The sequence below is a fragment of the Protopterus annectens genome, chromosome 1.part2 (genome assembly GCF_019279795.1).
Source record: "Protopterus annectens isolate FY-2018-M chromosome 1.part2, PAN1.0, whole genome shotgun sequence".
Classification (NCBI taxonomy): domain Eukaryota; kingdom Metazoa; phylum Chordata; order Ceratodontiformes; family Protopteridae; genus Protopterus; species Protopterus annectens.
This window is the reverse complement of record NC_056727.1, coordinates 415,712,191-415,731,986: the sequence shown is the minus strand read 5'-3', so window position 1 is coordinate 415,731,986 and position 19,796 is coordinate 415,712,191.

Here is a 19,796-nt window from a genome sequence, read left to right as displayed (position 1 = left end):
AAGAAAATAGTAAAACAAACCTCATTGTTGTTTATATTCAAGTGTAACCTGGATCTGTGGTTGATAAATAAGTCATTTACACCAGGGTTGCTCAACTTTCCCCTACCCTACTAATGGACAGAGACAGCTACTAAATAATATATGCCTCGCTTGGCGCCATAATAAATATCTATTGTATCAACCCAGTTATTATTACTATATTTTATATGAATCTAGTCCATGATGAGAGAAAGGTAATCAAAACACCAAAAGGGATAGAAATTCGGCCTAGCTTAAACTATGAGCACATGCACATAGGTAACTTACATAACTCTTTCTCACATTCTGCTCTAACTTTAAGGTATTATTTGGAGTTTTATTCTGGAACAGCCTTGGTCCTTATATTTGCAAGTGCATTATGCTGAGTTGCAGCTGACACAAGATCTCTCACTTTACCTTCTTCTCCACTTTTTCTTTCATTACTTCCACCACTAATAGTTAATTACTTAAACTCACCACTTCCTATGTCATTCACTTCCATGTCTTATATTATTCATAGATTCATAGGATCATAGGAGGTTACTAGGTTAATGGCCCTGGGGCCCTTACAAGCCTAGTGAATAGTTTATCCCCAAAAAAGAAACCTCATTCAGCACCTGTTGCTGCTGTCAATGAGGGCCACAGGTGAAACCCCTGGGACAAATTTGTGGTTTCCTATCCACTCACCAAGGTTGTGCTTGAAGATGGTCAGCAATGTATCCTGTTTGACGTGTATGGGAAGTCTATTCCAGAGATGGGGCAGCCTCTGAGAGACAGACCTGTCTCTCCAGCAGGTTTTGTCAATTGTTGCATATTAGATTTAGGTCTTTTGAGCAGGTATGTGCATGAGGAGTTAGACTTATGGAGATGGAGCATCTCTGGTAGGACAGGGTCCAAGATTGCCTTGCAAGTGAGACACAGATCACCTCTGAGCAACCTGTATGATACCAAGTAGATTGATAGTGATTTAAGCCTGTCCACATAGGACAGGTGTTGTTGGTCATGGATTCTCTTTGTGAGGTATTTCTGTGGCCTTTCCAGCTGGTGCAGGTGTTTGGAGAGGTGAATACCAAATGGGATATTGTACTCAATTATTGGCCTAATGAGGGAGGAGTACTGAGAGGTAATAACCTCCTTTTTTCTGGATGCAATCCCTTTACTTATGAGATGAACTAAGTAAAAGGCTTTTCTGATCACTGCCGCTACATGATGGTCAAATGTGAGATTGTTGTCAACCTCTGTACCCAAGTCTCACTCCACAAGTTGTGTGCTTAGGGGGTTGCTGCTGATGTGGTAATCAGTAGGGGCATGTTTTTGCCAAATGGTATTATAATACTTTTTTTGCATTTAACTTAAGGCTATGACTTTGGCACTAGTGATATGTTGCTGTGAGACCCACTTGTAGTATGTTATCATCATTTGCTGTGTCAATGACAGCACTCAACATACAGTCATCCACAAACTTGGTCAGCCACAGGCCTTTTTTCTTTGACCAGACCTCTGAGAAATAGATGCCAGACAGTGGGGGTCCCACGACATATCCCTGGGGAACACCACTAGTGGCAGGTCTGCTGTTGGAGCTAGAGGTGTCTATTTTGACCTTGTGGCTCCTATCGTGAACCAATTGGCCACCCAGCTGATGAGATAGGGATTTACACCAAGTTGCATTAGCTTTTCGATGATGCCTGAGTGGGGGATTGTGTCAAAGGTTTTAGCCAAGTCAAGGTAAGCTGCATGTAATGACTTTCCCTCATCCAGGGCCTTGGTGACAGTCTCAAAGAAGTCAACCAGGTTCAACAAGCAAGATCTGCCCATGACAAACCTGAACTGGGTGGAGTCAAGTGCTTGGAGCTTGCCTATGTCCTTGTTTATGAGATCCATAATAATACACTCCATGGCTTTACAGACTTGTCAAGTTAATGGGGTGATAGTTTCCAGGGTCAGCAGTGGCACCACCTTTGTGCAAAGGGATGACAATGGCAGTTCTTCACTCTGCTGGAATGAAGCCTATACTTAGGCTGTGCTTGAATAGGGCACTCACTGGTGAAGCTAGTTCTTGCTGTAGATGGTGCAGAATACAGTCTGGAATACTATCAGGTCCCATAGAGGCTGTGTGCTTTACCTTGGATAGGGTCTTTAACACTTGATCTATGTTGATGTGAGGTGTGGGACAAGTATTAGGGATGTTGAATGGGCCTTTGGGGGGGACAGGGGAGTGAAGCTTGCACTGAACCTCTCTGCTAGCAGGTTGGTTAATTCAACAAAATCAGTGTAAGTGGCACCATTAAATACTAATTCAGAACAAACCTGGGCTTTACCATGGTGGTTCCTGATGTAACTGAAGAAGGCTTTGGAGGCTGGTTGCGATCCATAACTGGCTTTGGAGGTTTTCACTAGTGATCTAATTTGCTTGTTGAGGCTAATGAGGGAGTTTTGCCAATTGGGAATTTGCCTTTTTACCCTTGGACAACAGCTTCTTCCTTTTGTTGTAAAGCCTGTTGATAAAGAATGTCCACCAGATAGGTTTGTGTTTCCCAGAGGAGTAGGTTTTAGTTCTGTTGGGTATGGCTGAGTCCATGCAGTTCTACAGGTGCTTGGAAACAGCATTGGTGTACTGTTCAACATAGTTGTCTGCATCCTCTGAGGGTGACGGTGGAGTGAAGCTACTGATACCCTCCCTTAGGAGGTTGTAGTCAGCTTTTGAGAAGTTTTTTAGCCTGGTTATGGCTGGGGGGGTTGGGCAGGATAAACATTTTGAATGAAATAGACTGATGATCTGATCTCACCAGGGAAAAACTTACTATGCAGCAGTCACCCATGTTGGTGAGAACCAAGTCCAGAATGTTATCTACCTTTGTGGGGGATGAGATGAGCTGGTCTACTGTGTTAGAAGTGATGAAGTCAAAGAATCATTGAGTGAGCGCATTAGTGCAGGAATAGTTCTCCCAGTCTATGGTAGTGTAGTTGAAGTTACCAAGGATCAGGATGTTAGGGGGTACCTTGATGGAGTCAAGTAGGTCCAGGTAGAAGGACCGGGTGTCCTGAGTCATGGAGGGGGGTTTATAGCTGGCTATAACTTGGATGGGTGTCTTGCTGACTCTCAGTTGCACCTGGAGTAGTTCTAGTGTGTCATGCTGGCAAAGCAGTCTGGAGGGGTGCTTGTCTTTAATAAAGATAGAGACTCCATCACCCTTAGTATTCCCAGCCTCATTTTGAGGTCAGAATGTGTCAAATGAGGTATAGCCTGGTAAGGCAAGGGTGCTCTCCACAGCCTTGAACCAAGTTTCCGTGACTGCACAGATGTCGGCATCTTCCAGTGTGAGGAGACCCTCCAGTGAATGCATTTTCATGTTAAGGCTCCTAGCATTAAGCAACATGACCTTCAATTTGCTTTTTGACAGATCTTTTATGCTGGAAAATTTGTCTTTGGGACATGACCTAAAAAAGCATAGTGGGGAGGCAAGAGCTTTGGCCAGAATCTGGAATCAGGAACCAACAGCAGTAAGAAAATGTAAAACAAACCACGAGAGCAGGATTTCAGGATACAAAGCTTTATTCCGGTACCTCGGCCCAATGGCCTTCAAAGGAATAAAAACACTCCACCAGAAACCATATATATACTGGTGCTACCTATCAATTAAGCAATTACATAATTAAGAAGAGATTCAGCACATACCAAGAATTAAAGAAACAAACACAATTCTTGAAACCAATAACAATAGAATAAATAATTTATCAAAAAACTACTAAATATTTAAATTCACTTCTAAGTTTAAACCTCGAGGTTTCAAAGTACTATATTTCAGAATAAATCTACTCTCTAAATTTAATAAACTTTGTAAAAAATTGCCTCCAGAATATACATTTGGTTTAGCCAAGGCACAAAAATATAATGAGTCAACTGACCCATTATGTACATTATGAAAATGTTCAAATATGGGACTATTCATTCTAGCATTACGTACATCACCAATATGTTCTAATATACGAATTTTAAGTTGTCGTTTTGTCTGGCCAATATAATATTTGGGCAAAGCACAGTCACAACCTACTATATAAACAACACCACAAGAGCTGCAATTAAACTTGTTTTTAGCAAAGTATTTCACCCCATTTATAGTACTACCTGATAGATTTCTAACTTTTAAACATATCTTACATTTACCACATTGAAACATACCGAATTCTTTAACAGTGTCTGGTATAGAAACCGCACTAAGTAGATACCTAGGTTTTAATATTTCTTTAAGATTTTGATATCTGCCATATGAAAAAGAAACAGATTTTGGAAAGAGGTGCCCAAACTCTTCATTATTACAAATAATTGGCCACAAAAAATTAACAATGTTACACAAAATATCCGAAAATAAGGAAAATTTTGTAACAAAAAACATCCTATCATTCATATCCATTTTATTATGAATAATATTCACATGAGGTGTTTTTGTGGCATAGTACTTTTGAGCACTATCAAATTTTGCACGATTCTTCCTAATAGAAGTTTCAGAATAACCTCTATCCAACAGTCTCTTACAAACAATATCAAATTCCAAATTTAAGAGACTATGTTCAGAGGTATGTTCATAGATTCGTTTGAATTCACCATAAGGAAGCGCCTCTATCAAATGCAAAGGATGTGCACTTGATGCATGAAGAAAATTATTTGAGGCTACCTCCTTCCTATATGGTTTAAATTGTACAATCCCCTGTTTGTCCACATACAACAAGATGTCCAAAAACTGAATTTCTTGTTTATTAATATTATGTGTGAATTCTAAACCAAACTTATTTTTATGTAAATCTACCATAAACTTATCAAAATCTGAAACATCACCTCTACAAATAAAAATTAAATCATCAATATATCTATAGTAAGAAACAACCTTATTTTGAAAAAATCCCAATGTGTACAAAAAATCAATCTCAAATATAGACATGAATAAAATTGCATAGGTCGGGCAAAGCTAGCTCCCATTGCAGTGCCGTCTATTTGAAGAAAAATTTTTTTATTTTTTTTTTTTTTTATCAAATACAAAATAATTGTGACTAAGTGCAAACTCTAAAAGTGAAATTACAAAAGAAGTCCGTGGACCTTCTCCCAAAATTTTCATTATAGCTTCCAAACCCAATTTGTTGCTGATGTTCGTATATAGAGATTTAACATCTACAGTAGCCCAGTATAGATCAGAATCCCATTTAAAATTTTTAATTCTCTCACAATATTGGTTTGTATTTATAATGTGAGAAACAACATATTTCAAATGGTCCTTTAATATACTATCCAAAAAGATCCCTACAAACTCCAAGTAACTCCCACAACAAGACACAATAGGGCGGCCTGGTGGATCAGAAGCATTTTGTGTATTTTGGGCATAGAATAAAAAACAGGGTCTTTAGGATTAGCCACATACAAACGTTTCACATCTTTGTTATTTAAGAAACCCAATCTTTCACCCCTCTCAAGAATCTCCAACAGACAAGCATTATAGTCTGTAATAGGATTTTTGACAATTCTACATAAACTAGATCATTGCACAATAAATCATAGCTCATTTTTAAATAGTGACATTTGTTCATAATTACCCATTTACCCCTTTATCTGCAACACAAAAAGCATAATTTTTAGCAGCTTCTTTCATACCCTTCAGAGCATTCCATTCACATTTGCTTAGGTTAAAAGAAAATACTGCCTCAAAAACTTACATATTCAGTTTCTGCCTTTTTACAAATTACATTTTCAAATGCCCTCAATACTGCAGAGTTTTTAGGTGGACAAAAGTTGCTACGGCTGGGTAATAAAGGTAATATAAATTTGCCATAACCTGTGTAAAATCGTTCTGACCGAATATCAGCAACAACATTATCAACAGATAAACTGATATCCCTCTGGCTAGAAATAGTTGGTACATTCTCTTCCACAATATCATATGTAGAAATATCCAATAAAGGGTCAAAGAGAAGGGAAAAGTCATCCAAGTCATCTATGTCAGTGGAACTAACAGAACTATTTTCAACATTAACTAAATCAACAGAGACATTTAGATTTTCTTCTGTAGTCGCCACAAAAGTGGCATTATTGCAACTTTTCTCAAAAAACAATTTTAAATATAATTTTCTACAGAAACGTTTAATGTCCAATAGGATATCACACAATGCTGGAACTTTGGTAGGTACAAACTTACTACCCAAATTCAGCACCGAAACCATCTCTGAAGATAAAACAAAGTCACTTAAGTTCACAATATTAGTTCCATCCTGATAATTCACGTTTTGGTCCAGCAAACAGTTCTGGGTAGACTCGACAAACTCGTTTATGCACTCTTGACCATTAGAAACGCCATTCACATGCTCATTTGTATTATCATTAACATTGGCAACATACGCAACAAAATCAGTACCTTCATTCCCACAACGAGAATGAAGAGCATGTGCATTAGCATTAGCATAAGAATGGTACTCAATACCTTTTATTACGGCCTTTTTGGCGAGATTTTCGTTTCGCCCCTTGTCGAAAGTTCCACCTTCCTTGTTCCTCTTCTTCCATCAACAAGCCATTATCTTCTGCCAGATCCACGCGCTCAAAAGAAACACTCTTCTTACTTCCGCCGGCTGTATCTGATGATGATACTGAAGAATCACGCCCACTACGTGAACTTCCCTCTGATGGTCTGCCTCGGACTGTACCATTGATATGCTTCTTACGCTCATGCCGGCGCTGCCAAGAGTAAATAATATTGCTTTTAAAATCAGCAATATCTCTGTTTAATTTTTTCTTTTTCCTAGCTATAACCTCGCATTCAGCCTTTGAGACGGCAGTATTGATTTCTTTCATAGCTAGTGATAAGGAAGAGGAAATAGCCTGGCCATCTGTAAGACTTGCCTCACTTTCTGCTATCTTAGTTTGAAGTAGCCCCAAGCTTCTCCGATTGCGTTTAATAAGTATATTCAACCAAGTTAAAGTACACTGTAAAGACGCTGCTTGCCATTCGGCTAGAAATTCAGCTTCATCCTCAGCAAACTTATACGCAGGAAGTTTGTCTATTCTCAAACCTCTTGGTGTAATAGACAATTCAACATATTTTTCTAAGAGACAAATGTCATAAAATAGTGATGTTTCTCTAATTCTCAGTCTTTTTAAATCTTCAAATTTTCTATCGCGACCATAGTTACCAGAATCTGGAATCCCAGGGATGACAGGTTGAGGCCATCTCTGGAAAGCCTCAAAGCCTATCAATCATGTCATCCCAGGCAGACAGACACTGGATCCCCTTGGAATGACAGCAGAAACTAAGCCAATTGTTGAAGTCAATTATTTTGTGTTGGTATTGTGGTATCACTCTTGGTGAAGGTAGGATGCTGCTTAGGGCTAGGGTCATACCTGCCTGGAACACATACTCTGAGAGCTTAATCATGTCTCACTTAATAAAGTCCAGAGAGGTACATCTTAAGTCATTCAAACCAACATGGGCAGTGACAGAGTCATACTTCTACCTGTTGTGGAGAGACTTAAGTGCATGCGTGATGTGGCGGATTCTGGCACCTGACAGACAATTGACCCCAACCTTCTCCTTGTCGAGCCTGGTGAGAGGGACATTGGTGTGTCTCACAATTTAGTTGGCAATGACTAGTATTTTTGGTTTATTGTTATGCCTTATGAGCTGTGTTGGTTTATTGTAATGCCTTATGGGCAGTGTTTGTCAGACACTGGTGTATTGTCTGCTGTGTGTGATGTTTTTGGTGTTGTATGTGGAATGTTTGTGAGTGTGTTTTGGAGGTCTCTGCTGTTTAGGCAAGTTTTTATTGAGAACCTCTGACTAGGTGGGTGGGTATTGTGCTTGGCTATGTGGTGTAGGTTGTGTGGTGTTTGTGCTAGCAATCTCCTCTTTGTCAGTAGGAGTTAGAGAGCATGGATTCCAGGTTACTGATGTAGATGCATTTCTTGCAAGTAAAAGAATTATATACTAGGAGTAGAGAGCTATCAGTGAACATGAGGCAGTTGCTACACTGTCTCAGTATGTCCATGTCGACCAGGCTGGCAGAAGAAACTAATGGAAATTGTCCAGGCATAGTATTCTGAAAACTTGGACAGACTTATAGAGAGAGGGATAGAGGGTTTTGATAAGGGTTTTATCCACAAGAGTTTAGACCACAGAAACCTTCTTAAATGTAAAATAACTGGCCTGAAAAACAAGTGCTAAAATCAAAACTATTTAAAATCATTATCCCCTATTCCCTACATTTACAAGACTGAAAAAAGTCACATTTTTCTTTTTATCTTTGACTGATATGCACATCTACATACTTTCTCCCATTGATTTGTTGTCAGAGCTGGGGATTGCTGGAGGAAGGATCATTGTGTGGTTTCCTATTGGCAGACTAGTTTAAAACTGTTAATTTCACCTGTATATAAGCTTCACACTTGTGTGGGGTTTTTTTTGGCTCAATCAACCAGAGCTGCTCTGTGATTGGCGTCCTTTGCCAGAAGTCCAGAGTGTTTCTGCTTGAATCTAAGCCATCCAAAGCTAAGAACAAGAATTTAAGCTTATTTTGAGTTTGGTCTACACTTTTTTTATCTTACTTTGCTGTTTTGCTTCATTACTTTGTGCCTTTTTGACTGCTCTTACTGTTTGTGCTTGCTTATTACCTGCACTTGTTTTGCATTGAAATATTGCTTAGATTAGCATAGACTAGATCCAGACTTGCTGAATATAGCTTTTTTCATACACTTGAACTCAAATCCAGCCATCTTACATTAAGAAGGCCTCCCCTGAACCCTTGTGGCAGAAGAGTGTGGATATAACCTTGCCTGAGCCGGGGATTGCTGGAGAAAGGATCATTGTGTGATTTCCTATTGGCAGACTAGTTTAAAACGTTTTTATTTTGCCTGTATATAAGCCTTGTGTTTGCCCATAGCTGTGCACAGTGCAGTGGGGATTAGCCGTGCCTTGCACAGATGTAAATGGCTCAAAATACTTTTTTTCCCCTAGACTCCAGGTAGTGAAACCCTCTCAGGCTTCCCTGCTGCTCTTTGGCCAACTCAGCTGCAGATTTCTGCACTGTAGGACTCTCAGCTGAGTCATTCCTGACCTTCTATAGAATTAAGTCCCCTCATTAATCACAGAGAAGTAGCTGATCTAATTTGCACTCTCACAAACTAGTACTTACGAATTACTTGCTACTATAGACAGTTTCCTAACATTTCTCCAGCTGGTCTGATTGACTTGGGCATCCGGAGGCAATGTAGCAATTGCCTCATATATACTGACAACCACTTGCTCCTAAAGCAAACAAATGCAGCATGTGAGAGATGCAACTATACTATGAAACTGGAATCAGTCCTCTCATATAACAATAAATAAGACATTAAACTGTCTGTCAGGACACACACCTCTCTTACATAAGATAAAGTCAAGACACATAAATCCACATACTCAGAGGTACTCACCAAGAGCCTACCAAAAGACCAGAGACCTCTCACGTGATAAACAACCCGCACATGCTGGTACACAAACAGAATCCACCAGTACACATAACAGCATGCATATCAGTGTCTCAGCAATTAAGCCTCTAAACACCTCTAAAGCAAATGTCCTGTTCATAGGTGACTCAACAATGAGAGACACAGATGTCACCCTCACCAGGTTGGACAAGGAGAAGGTCATGGTCAGCTGCCTGTCAGGTGTCAGTTTCTGTCAAGTCACACATGCACTCAAGACACTCAGCAACAATTACTGTTATGACTCTGTCATAGTACATGTTGGAGTGAATGACTTGAGATCTACCTCTCTGGACTGTATGAAGATAGACATGATAGAACTCTCAGATTATGTGTTCCAGGCAGGTAGCCCTAAGCAGCATTCCACCTTCACCTAGGATAATGCCACAGTGCAGAAAAAAAATATTGATTTTAACAATTGGTTTAGCTTCTGGAGCCAATCCAAGGGGCTCCAGTATCTGTTAGCCTGGGAAGACATGGTCTGCAGACCGCAATACTTTGCCAGAAATGGCCTCCACCTTCTCCTTAAGAGAAGTTAAGTGAGAGGACTGATTCCAGTTGTTTTTAGGCTATGTCAAAACAACAAAACTTCTGAAGTAAAAACATCCACTAGATACAAACTCAAGGTCATGCTGCATAATGCTAGGAGCCAAAACAGTAAACTGTACTCCCTGGAAGCACTCGTCACCTTGGAAGGTGCTAACATCTGTGCATTCACTGAAATGTAGTTCAAGGCCACAGAGAGCACCCCAGCCATAGAAGGCTACAATGCCTTTCACATGTTCAGACCCAAAAATGAACATGAAAGAACTAAAGATGGAGGTGTATCCATTTTTATTAAATCCAAATACACCTCAAGACTGGTGAAACAGTGTGGCTCTCTTGAGCTACTCCAGGTCCAAATAACTATAGGTAAAGTTCCCTACCACATCATAGCTAACTACAGATCCCCACCATGAACCAGGACAAACACACTGCCTACCTGGACTTGCTAGAGTTGCTCAATATACAGCTAAGCACCTTGGTCATGGGAGACTTCAACTACCTATGTTTTGAATGGTTGACTTACACAAGCCCAAACACAATTGCTCTGAGGTTCCTGGACTTGAACAGTTAGCCTGTACCCCCACAAGGAGCTCAAATTTCCTAGATTTAGTACTCACCAACATGGCGGTGTCACTGCATTACCCCCATTGCATTGTCATCCCTGGTTAAGTCAGCAATAAATCTGTTTTTTTGAAATAAAGATCAGACCTGACACCCCCATAGGAGCAAAAACTGAAAAATTTATCCAAAACAAACTATAGCCTTCTGAGCAATGGCATAAAATACTACTAGCACAGCCAATGACTCTTGTGCAGAAGAGTACACAAACACCCTATACAGCCACTTAAAGAAATGCATTGACTCTGCTGTACCTGACAGGGCTAAAATCAGGTCCTTTCAAAAACACAATCCACCTTGGTGGACTGCAAGTATAAATAGTATAAATATGTTGTATAACAAAAGAAAACTGATATCTAAGAACAAAAGGGAACTTACTCAACAAAGGAAGATTACCCTCCACAGCTTAAACAAGCAAATCAGAAACCTTGTAAAGTCCTCTAAAGCTATTTATAAGACTAAATTAGCATCCCTACCTAAAGGCAATCATAAGGCATCTTTTCTACATCCAAAACCTAAAAGAAAGCCCAGCTGTGTGCCGAAATTATACAGGATGGCATCACACACTGAACCTGAAGAAATTGCAAACCTGCTAGCTTACAGATTTGGTAATAACTTCACCCACCTTGTCCCCACCAGCCACACCCCATAGCATTCTTGACACCAGTCCTCTACTGAGTATCTCCAAAGAACAAGTCATACAAGTAACCTCCAAGGCCAAAAATAAAGCCTCTATTTGACAAGATAACATCCCAGGCTGCTTACTAAACAATCTAAAACAAAACCTAGTGAAACAGCTTAGCATTCTCTTTAACCACAGCCTGAGCACTGGTTTTGTGCCCGTGGAGTGCTGAACAGCAACAGTAACCCCCTTACACAAAGGGGGTCCATCAACTTACCCTGGGAACTATAGCCCCATTAGCCTGACCAGCCTTATCTTTAAGGCCATGGAAAGAATCCTCATGGACCTTATGAACCAGGACACAGGCAACCCTCAAACTCTTGATCTGACCCAGTTTTGTTTTGTTTTGATTTAGCCAAGGTGTCTGACACAATTCCCCACTCAGAGATCATTGAGAAACTCTCCCAGCTAGAAAATAACCCATACGTCACTAGACGGGTAGCCAACTGGCTCACCAATAGATTGCATACTGTCAAAGTTGGTGTGTCCACTTCCACCAGCAGACCATTCACCAGTGTTGTACCACAAGGATCTGTATTGGGCCCTCTGCTGTTTGGAATCTATTTCTCTGAAGTCCAGGCAGAAGTGGATGGTCTGTGGCTTACCAAGTCTGCAGATGGCTGTAAACTGGGCACAATCAAAGAATCACCCAATGATGTCAACATATTACAGAATGGACTGACACAGATTAATGATCGGTGCCAAAGCCATGGACTAAAACTAAATGTAAAAAAAAAAATGCCTCATTATCCCCTTTGGCAATGAAGTATCCCCTGCTAATTATGATATAGATAGCACCCCTCTAAGCTCAAACCCAGTGGTGTAAGACTTAGGAACATAGGTTGATAGCAATCTAAACTTTGATCACCATATGTCCATAGTGGTAAAGAAAGCCTTCTACACTGCACATCTATTAAATAAGGGCATCGCATCCAAGACCAAGGAGGTCATATCTCCACTGTACTTGACCCTTATCAGACCACTAATTGAGTGTAATGCTCCCTTCTGTATGTACCTCACCAGACATCTGCAGCAGCTGGAGAGAATGTAGAGGTTTGTAACCAAGAGAAAGCAGGGCCTCCAAAACATGACCTGCATGGAAAGATTGAAAGCCCTGTCACTGCAGTCTGTATCATGCAGGGTGCTGAGTGATGAGCTGTGCCTGGCATACATAGCAGTCTTTGACTCTGCCCTAATGGAAATGCTGCACATCTGCAAATCAAAGGGGACAAGAGTTACTGCCTCTAGGGATCTCAACCTAGCCAGTGACATTAACAGAACATGTGGGAGAGACAGATGTCTCGCAGAGATTGCTGCTGCTGTGGAATAAGCTCCCACTTCATGTGAAGCAGAGCTCCTCAATGACTCTATTTAAGCACAGCCTTGACAATTGGATGGATAACCATAAATTCACCCCCGGGGTGGCACCTATGTCCCTCAAGGACAGGGACCTTTGGTGCTGATCATAAAATTGCTCACAAACAACGACCATTTAACTATGGTCAATTAGGGAACCAAAACAAGCTCCTCAAGGAAGAAAAAAACTCACCTAGTGGACAACTACCATTAACACGCTTTACAATAAGAGGAAGAAATTGCTGTATAAGAGTAAGAGGGAGTGAGCCCTCCTAAACGGGAAACACTCCCTCCTCAACTTAAACAATCAAATAAGATTTCTTGTGAAGTCCTCTAAAGCAAACGGGTCTATATTAGATCATCGAAGTGTTAATACTTCGAATTATCTAATATCGAACTGAAAACAGTGAACGCTGAAAATAGCGAAGCTGCAGATAACCAAATTTTTTCCTAGGGAAAGAATGTGGTTGTCCGTTTCTGGGCTTCACTATTTTCAGCATTGTGGTGGAAAGTTACAGGTTGGGTTCAGGTAAGTGTGCAATTGTGTGGACGTTAGGGTTAGGGCAGGGTATATGAGCTAGGGTTAGGGCACTGGTGAGGTGAGTGTGCAATAGTGATAGACTTTAGGGTTAGGGCAGGGTATGTGAGTTAGGGTGCGGGTGAGGTGAGTGTGCGATAGTGACTGACTTTAGGGTTAGGGCAGGGTATGTGAGTTAGGGTTAGGGCGTGGGTGAGGTGAGTGTATGATAGTGATAAACTTTAGGGTTAGGGTGGGGTATGTGAGTTAGGGTTAGGGTGCGGGTGAGGTGAGTGTGCGATAGTGACAGACCTTAGGGTTAGGGTTTAGGTTAAGGATAGTGGATAGATAGTACTATATGTACAGTTTAGTGAAGGGTTAGATGTAGGATTTTAAGAGTATGTGTGTGGATTGCATTTTTTTGTTGTGCTTGTGTTGTGTGTGTGTTTCTTGGAACAGTGAATTTTTTTCCCAGGGAAAAAATTCACTGGTCTGAGCTTTCAATGTTTTTAGATTTTGTGGTTAGAAGGTCGAGGTTGTTGTATTCGATGATGTGCTGTTTCGTTGAACTGATATAGACCCAAAGCAAACCATGACTCCAAATTAGCTTCCTCAACAAGGGACAACCACAAAGCATTCTACAGTCACATCCATAACCTAAAAGGAAAGGCCCAGATTTGTGCAGAACTGGTAGTTAATAAATACTGGGGATCCAGTAGTTGTCTGCCTGGGATAACATGATCGACAGAGCACAATGCTTTGTCAGAGATGGCCTGCACCTGTCGCCCTTGGGATTCTGGATACTGACAAAGGCTCTTGCCATCCCTATAGTGCTTTTTTATGCAAGGTTCAAATGACAAATTCACCACCGTAACAGGTACAAGCAAGCAAAATCTAAGGGTAATGCTACTCAATGCTAGAAGTCTAAACCTCAAAATGCACTCACTCGAGGCACTCCTTAAAATGGAGAACATTGACATCTGTGCAGTGACAGAGACCTGGTTCAAAGCTCCAGAGAGCACCCCTGCATTACCAGGCTATAATTCATACCACACCTTTTGGCCACCTATCCCGGAATGAAGCAATAAAGGTGGAGGCGTGTCCATATTCATTTAGGATATCCACACCACCAGGCTAGTTGCACAGCATAATGCAGCCGAGATTATCTAAGTGCAACTAACTCTGGACAAGATTGCAGTCCAAATTGTAGCTTGCTACAGACCCACCACCATGCCCCAGGATTCCAACTCCTCATTTCTTGATACACTGGAAATTATTAGGGTACAACACAACACCCTAATAATGAAAGATTTCAACTACCCCACCATTAACTGGGAAAACTCATGTACCAACTCTTTTGCTCAACATTTTGTGGAATTCATAAATTCCAACACCTTGGATAAACTTATTCACACCCCCACCAGGGGCAGCAATATCCTAGACCTGGTCATTACCAACATGGGCAACCGGTGTACCACACCAGAGGTCAATTCCTCGTTGGTCAGATCCGATCACAAGCTAATCACCCTAGACATCCACATCCCGCCCCCACCCCCAATTAGGGAAACCACTGTATAAACTTCTCCAAAGCTAACTTCACACTTCTTAAGACAGAAGTGGCAAACTTCATGACACCCATGCAGATGGACAATAGAGGTACGACTGCTGAATCCTACACAAATGCACTTTATAAGCACTTACATGAATGCATAGATCATGCTATCCCTAATGGAACCAAGATGCTATCCTCCAAAAAAAAAAAAAAAAACAATCTGATGATCCTCTGCCATAAATAAACTCTACAACAGAAGAAAGAAACTGTTGCAAAAAAGAATAAAATCCCATGACTGGAGGACCTCCCTGGTCAGCCTCAGTAAGAAGCTGAGATCCCTCATAAAATCCTCCAAAGCTAGTTACAAAAACAAAATTGCCACTGACTCTAAAGACAACCACAAAGCATTCTATAGCTATGCCAAGAATCTCAATGGCAACACTCAGATCTGCTTTGAGTTACAGCACAATGGCACTAAATATACAAAACCAACTGATATTGCCAACATCCTGGCAGATAGGTTCAGTGCTAACTTTATCCCCATCTCACCCCTAGAGGGCCCATCTCTATACCGGAAGAATGGAAAGTTCCTGTAATCACAGCTGCACAGGTAAAAACACACTATCCAAAGCCAAGAACACAGCGTCCATGGGACCTGACAATATCCCAGGTTGCGTTCTACATGAACTACAGAATGAACTGGCACCCTACCTAAGTGCCATGTTCAATCATAGCCTCACCTCAGGCTTTGTGCCCACTGAATGGCACACCATGACAATTACCCTACTCCACAAAGTGGGAGCCACGACGGACCCTGGGAACTACCCACCCCATTAGCCTGATGAGCCTGGTCTGCAAGGCCATGGAACGTATCATCATGGAACTCATAAACAAAAACATTATCAATCTCCAAACTCTGGACCCTACCCAGTTCAGGTTTGTAAAAGGCAGATCATGTCACCTAAACCTGATTGACTTCTTTGAAGCAGTCACCAAAGCCATAGATGAGGGTAAGGTGTTTCACACAGCTTATCTAGATCTCGCCAAGGCTCTCGTCACCATCCCCCACTCTGGAATTATAGATAAGCTCACTAAACTAGGTATAAATCCCTATGTCACAAGATGGGTTGCCAACTGGCTCACAGACAGAACCCACACTGTGAAAGTAGCAGGCTCCAAAGCCGACTTCAGACCAGTGACAAGTGGAGTACCACAGGGTTCAGTTTTGGGTCCTCTCCTGTTTAGTATCTACTTCTCTGAAGTACAGGCTAACACAGAAGGTCTTTGGCTAACAAAGTTTGCAGAGGACTGAAAACTAGGAGCCATAATCAAAACTCGAATGATGTGGACATACTACAAAAGGGCCTCACTGAGACAGATGTCTGGTGTCAAAGCCATGGCCTGAAGCTCAATGCCAAAAAGTGTATTGTCATCCCCTTTGGTAAAAACTCTCTACCTATGAACTACCACATAAGTGGTAGTCTACTTAATGCCAAAAGTGTGATAAGAGACCTTAGGACACAGGTGGACAGTAATCTCTCCTTTGATAATCACATCGCCACAGTGGTCAAGAAATCCTTCAACGTGGCTCACCTCATCACAAAAGGTTTCTCATCCAGAAAAAAAGAGGTCATTGTTCCCCTCTACTCATCACTCATTAGACCCATTATAGAGTACAATGCCCCTTTTGCTATGTACCTAACAAGACATCTAAAACAACTGGAAAGGCCACAGAAATACCTCACAGAGAGGATTACTGGCCTCAAACAGATGCCCTACGCAGATCGTCTCAAAAAACTCCAGCTTTACTCCGTCGCATATCGCCTACTCAGAGGCTATCTTTGCCTAATATACAAAGCTATGTCAAACCCAGAGCTGCTGGGCATGCTCCACTTAAATAAATCCCAATCCCTCTGAGCTACACGCTCTAGGGACCTAAACCTTTTCACCACAATAAACAGAACATGCTGGAGGAATAGATTCCTGTCCCAGAGACTTCCCATACTCTGGTACAGACTACCTATTTATGTCAAACAGAGCTCCTCATTAGCACTCTTCAAGAAAAATCTTGATGATTGGATGTGAAATAGGAAATTCACCCCAGGGATCACTTCTGTGTCTCTGCTCAACAGGGGCACAGGAAAATAATTTTCTTGGGTGGCGAAAGCCAGGGTAGCTTTTTGGCTAGGCTTATATAGGCCCTAGGGCTAATAGCCTAGTACCTTCCTATGAACCTATGAACCTATACCACATCACACCTCTCAACTGTACCGAATTCCTTGGTATATATTGGTTTTGAGGGAAAAATAATGGTGTGCTTCGAATTCCCGAGTTGCTCTTTTAGTTCCCAATTTTTTGTGATTATTTTTTTGTATTACCACTTTAAAATTTATGGCTGACATCACCACACATCACCAGCCTACAGAGCTGTGCATGATGACATCAGCTACAGCCTGTTCGACTCTGTCAGATATTTATTTTGAACTATTTTGGAGGGAGATAAAGAACAGCAATTTTCCAATGTGCATAATTTAAGTTTTGCAGAGTCCGCCCACATGTCTGCAGGTCAGGATGAGAAATGGGCTCAGCCTCAATGTAAGAAAAAATAATTATTATCTGATATGTCTGTAATGCTGCTTAGTGGCTGTGGGTTCCACTTCCCCAGTGTATAGATGGATTGCTGATACTGTACTGTGTTGTACTTTAAAAGGCAGCGGATGCTGCATTTCTGAGAATGTCCTCCTTTGAAGGAGATACCTAGTAACTATCAACCTGTTGGCTAACTAGTGCAATGCAAGCTTGACTGGAATTAAATAATCATCATCAACAACCCCCCCTTTTCTGCTTTTCTAAATGTGGTCTGCTGTTACTTGTCTGCTTTCAACATCTCACTTGATTCAATGCAGTTAATTTTAATTTTATAAAAGGCAATTGTATTTTAGTTTTATACAAATGCTGATACACATTCAAATGTTTAAATAAAACACTATTCTGGTTATATTTTGTGTTTAATTTTTTTGTCTGTTCTTCAACTTGTGTTTGAATGATAGTGTCCCACAATTCCACTGAAGTGGGTAGGGTTACATAATTATGTATGCAAATTTTATGTTAATCATCATACAGATTTCTACCTTTTTTTCATGGGCCTTTGTCCAGATTTTTGTTGTTTCCAGGTTGATGTACCACATATACTGAGCCTATAGACATAGCTAACCTGTTGGCTGACAGGTTCTGTGAAAACTTCACTCCCTTGTCCCCACCACACATATCCCATGACATCCCAACCACCTGTCCCCTACCTTGTATCTGTAAATAGCAGGTTGTAAAAGGCCTCTCTAAGGCCAAAAACACAGCATCTATGGGACCTGATAACATCCCAGGCAGTGTCCCACATGGGTTCCAACATGAATTAGCAACAGCACCGGATACTCTTTTAATCATAGTCTAAGCACTGGATTCTTACCAGCTGAATGGAAAACAGCCACTGTTATTCCCTTGCAAAAAGGTGGTACTTCCACTGCCCCTGTGAACTATAGATCTATTAGCCTGACTAGCCTTGTCTGCAAGGCCATGGAGCAAATCATCATGGACCTTATCAACAAAGATATAGGTAATCTCCAAACACTTGATCCTACTCATTTGGATTTGTCAAAGGGAGATCATGCCTGTTAAACCTGGTGAACTTCTTTGAGACAGTCAGCAAGGCCCTGGATGAGGGGAAATCTGTGTATACAGCTTACCTGGACTTAGCCAAGGCATTTGACACTATCCCCCACTCAGGTATCATTGACAAACTCACCCAACTAGGCATCAACCCTTATATCATTAGATGGGTTGCTAACTGGCTCACTCATAGAACACATATAGTCAATAGGGGAATCCACCTCCAGCAACAGACCTGTAGGATCCTCTACTATTTGAAATCTATTTCTCCGAAGTACAAGCAAAAACTAAAGGTCTGTGGCTAACAAAGTTTGCTGATGACTGCAAACTGGGAGTGGTCATAGAATCTCCAAGTGATGTCTACATCCTACAGGAGGGTCTTACACAAAAACATGATTAGTGCCAAAGTCAATGCAAAAAATGTATTACCATTCCTTTCAGTAAAAGTGATACTCCTGCTAGCCACCACATCAATAGCAACACGTTAAGTACGCACTCAATGGTAAGAGAGCTGGGCACTCAGGTCAACAGCAACCTTACCTTTGACCACCATGTCTCCACAGTGGTAAGAAGAGCATTCTATATTGCTCATCTCATAAGCAAGGGCATTACCTCCAGAAGAAAAAAAAGTTATAACCGCCCTGTACTCTTCTCTCATCAGGCCAATAATTGAGTACAATACCCTTTTTGGTATATACCTTTCTAAGCACCTGCAGGAATTGGAGAAATCACAAAGGTTCCTCACAAGAAAAATTCAAGGTCTTTACCATCTGTCCTATGGGGATTGTCTGAAAACACTATCATTTTATTGTGTTTTATACAGTCTACTCAAAGGTGATCTCTGCCTTGCATATAAGGCAATCTCTGACCTTACATTATTGGAAAGGCTTCATATCTGAAAGTAAAATGGCATACGGGTTACTCATTCTAAAGATCTGAACCTGGTATGTAACATTAATAGAACCTGCTGGATGAACAGATTTGTCTCGCAAAGGTTACCACACCTTTGGAACAGACTCCCACTTCATGTCAAACACAGCATCTCAGTGGACCTCTTCAAATGCAATCTGGACGATTGGATAGGTGACTGTAAATTCACCCCAGGGGTTCCAACTGTGTTCTTCTTGGCAATAGGTGCTGATGATGGAAATAAGGGTAAGAACTTGGTTAGGCTTGTAAGGGCCCTAGGACCAATAGCCTAGCAATTTCTTATGATCCTATGATCCTATGTCCTTTTTTTTACATGGCTAGGGTTGTAAAGGCCCTAGGGACATTAACCTAGTAAACTCCCATGAACCTATGAACCTATGGTACAACAATAATCTTGTCTGGTATTCTATCCCTCTGT